Below are 4,263 nucleotides of genomic sequence, written 5' to 3'. Positions count from 1 at the left end.
CCAAAAGGCATTTTATGATTAACCTCAAGGTCTTGTTACATTTTGCCCTGAAGCAAAGGAGTGATTTCAAAATCTGGAGTTTTAGGATATGGCTGTCTTTGTTTATTCCACCAGTGACCCCCTGTCTACCTAGGGACATGCTAGCTAACCTGTCTCAGAATCATATTCATTAATATCACCCTTAATTTTAAGATTTGTGAAGATGTGAAGTTCACAGTCATCCCTACATGCTTCCAACATTTATTTATTTTTTTGTTAAACTGCTCACTATTATATTGGAAAAAAATTTTGTCATTTGTTTTTGTAGAAATGACAGTCTTACTTGGTTGCTTTTTGAGGAAGAAATTGTTGTTTCACAATATTCAGAATGAATCCTAGATAGATGAAGTGCTAAATGTGGAAAGGAAATTTCTGAAAGTTTCATACTAAAATACACAGTTAGTATCCTTTGTTTGCAAACCTGTTAACCTATTATGTTTGAAGTACAAATATGGTGTTCGTTCACTATGCTACTGTAACAAATCAATGCACTAACTGCATTAAATAACACAAATGTTTTCTCTTACATTTATGCAGTGAAAAGTAGCAGTGGATGGTGCTGATTGCATAAAGCACGTTTTCCACAAAACAGATTCAAGACTCTCGCCCAAAAGAAATTACAGTGTGGCATTCTCACCTCAGGGGTAAAACAGGTACGTGCCCACAAAGCGAACTCTGTGCCACTGCCCAAAAATGTCAGCAGCATTGAGGCAGCAGCTTTCGCTGAGCTGCCTTAGAGCGCGTTCAATTACAATATGCCTGTGTTCCACAACACACAACAACACACAGCACAAAACACAACAAAAAAACACAAAACACAACACACTGCAACACAACACAAAACACAGAAATAACACAGAACACACAACCACACAACACAGGACACACAACATAACATACAACACAGAACAGAACAGAAAACACAAAACAAACACATGACACAACACAAAACAAACAACACTACACACAAACAACACAGCACAACACACAACACAGAGCAGAACACACACCATATAACAGAACACACAACACACAATGATACAACACAACACAGCACATAACACTACACACAACACAACACACAGCAACACAACACAATACATAACAAAACACTCACAAAAACATACAACAAAACACAATAAATACAACACACAACAGACGCACAAAACAACACACTGCACATATCACAAAATAACACAACATAGAACATACAACACAGCACACAAAAACACAACACAATAGACAACACACAACATATAACACAACACCAAACAAAAACACAACATGCAACAACACAACAAATAACAAACACAGCAACACAACAAACACTGAACACACAACACAAATCAAACACATCACACATCACAACATAACAACTACACATCACGACACAACATATAACATAACCTGCAACACAAAACACACAATGCAATACACGACAAATAACAAGCAGGAAACATATAGCACTTAGCAACACAACACACCACAATCACACACACACAACAAATCACAAAAAACATACACAAAACAAACACACAACACAAGACAACACAGCACTGAACATAGCCTACCAAATAACAAAACACAACATTGAACATAACTAACCGTGCAACACAACACAACACTCAAAATAACACAACAGAGGGCCGGCCCAGTGGCTCAGGTGGTTGGAGCGCAGTGCTCCTAACGCTGAGGTCGCCGGTTCGATTCCCACATGGGCCAGTGAGCTATGCCCTCTACAGATAAAACGGTGAACAACACCTCTCCCTAGAGCAGGGCTGCAGTACCATCCAGAAGTTGGTGTGAGCTGCTGTGTGTTGCCCCGGGCTGCTGTATGCTGCCCTGGGCTACCGTGTTCCGCCATGGGTGGCCGGTGGCCAGCCCGAGTGGCCGTAGCCATGAGCTGCTGTGAGCGACTGACTGCCTCAGCACGGGGGCGCGCAAGGTTCATAATACCAGATAATACCAGCGTGGGCCGGGGAGTGTGTCCTACACAACTAGACTGAGAAACAATGGCTTCAACCGGAGTGGGGGAGTGGGAGGGAAGGTGGAAGAAAGCGGGGGGGAACAACACAACATGCAACAAAACACATAGTGCACACACACACACTACACACAACACAAAACCAACACACAAAGACACAACACAAAATACAGTATACACAACAAATGTGCACAGCACAACACACCCCACTAAACACACCACATAGCATAAAACACACAGCATCACCAACATGGAACACAACAATATACAACAACACATCATACTACACAGAACACACAACAAAACACACAACACATGTAATGGAAAACAACACAACATACACACAACTCAACACAAAAACACACAACAAACAGCATGAAACAGCACATCACTACACACAGCACACAACACAACACAAAACAACATTAAAGATAAAACAAATACCAAAAACACAACACAACACAGAACACATGACAAGCACACAAACCTGACATAAAACATACAATATACAACACCCTAACACACAAATACAATGCCACAATGTACACACAACACACACAGCAAATAACAAATAGAAAACACACAAACAGCAGAGCAGACAAGATAGCACAAAAACACAATAACAATGCACAAAAAGCAACACAACACACAAAACACTACACACTACACAACACACAGAAAAAAACACAAACTAAAATTACAAATACATACAACACAAAATGAAACCAATAACCACACTACACAGAAAATACAAAAACAACCTTACAACACAACATTAACACACAACATAGCACACAACAGAACACGTAGCACAACCCACGACAAAACAACACAATACACACAACACAGTAAAAAACAACATATGACACAATTCAGCACAAACATAAAACGCAACAACACAACCAAGACACAACACAAATAACACACCACAATGCATAACACACAACATACAACATACAACAACACTGCAAAAGACGCACACCACAACACAGCAAACATGCAAAACATGACACAATACAACACAAATTGACACACAATAACACAAAAACAACATACAACATGCAACACACCAGAACATACAACAGACAATGCACAGAAGATACACAACACACAACACATATCAAAACATACAACACAACAAAGAGAAACACACCACACAACACATCTCACAGCAAAACAAACAAAACACAACACTCAAACCCACCACAAAACACAACATAAAAGAAAACACTATACAAATTGCAACACGCAGCAATGCAATAAAACACAGCACACCAAGCAACACACATAAACTCATAGCACACAACAGCACAAACACAACACACCACAAAACACACCAACACATAACACGCAACATAACAACACACAACAGAACACACACCACACAACAACACAATGCAAATACATAACAAACGACAGACACAAACACAAAAACAACACAATACACAACAAATAACACACAAGAAATACACAAAAACAAAACATCACAACACACAGCACACAATATAAATAACACACAATACACTATACATATAACACACAATGAACACAACCAACACAACACACTACATACAAAAACAACACAAATCACAACACTGACACACAACACAACACACAAGACAAACAGGATGTGCAACCAACACACAACACATCGCAAACACCATGACACAACATACAACCAAACACATAACACAGAACAGAACACAAAACACAACACACACAACCTGCAACACAGCACAACAACAAAACAGCACAAAACACAATACAACACACAATCAACACCAAACAATATACTAAACACAAAAACAACACAACAAAATACACCACACCAACACAAAAAAGAACATGACACAAACACACTAGAACACATGAAACACACAACATACAAGAAAACAACACAATACACAGCACACAATTCAACAAACACACAACACAAAAAACCACAACATATAACCACCTAACACCCAACATAAAACAACAACACAACCAACACACACAAGATACAACACACACCCACAAAACAGAACACCACCAAAACACACAAAACTATAAAAAACAACACAACACACAACAGAGTCCAGAAAACAACACTACACTAAGCATAACACACAACCACCAACCACAACAACACAACAACATACAACAACAGAACACAACACAAGACACACAGCATAGAACAACACAGCAAAGCACACAGAACATGCAAAAACAACAGAAGACAGAACATGCAAGAACACCAA

General features: G+C 39.1%; 1 non-coding gene across 1 annotated transcript; it reads left to right on the top strand.

Annotated features, from left to right (window-relative positions):
* Window positions 1-1,687: 1,687 nt before the first annotated feature.
* Window positions 1,688-1,761, top strand: TRNAR-CCU (transfer RNA arginine (anticodon CCU)). The gene has a single exon. It is a non-coding gene; the product is annotated as a tRNA-Arg (tRNA).
* Window positions 1,762-4,263: the final 2,502 nt, after the last annotated feature.

This window comes from Rhinolophus ferrumequinum, chromosome 18 (assembly GCF_004115265.2).
Source record: "Rhinolophus ferrumequinum isolate MPI-CBG mRhiFer1 chromosome 18, mRhiFer1_v1.p, whole genome shotgun sequence".
NCBI lineage: Eukaryota > Metazoa > Chordata > Mammalia > Chiroptera > Rhinolophidae > Rhinolophus > Rhinolophus ferrumequinum.
This window is presented reverse-complemented; position numbering and strand designations above follow the sequence as displayed.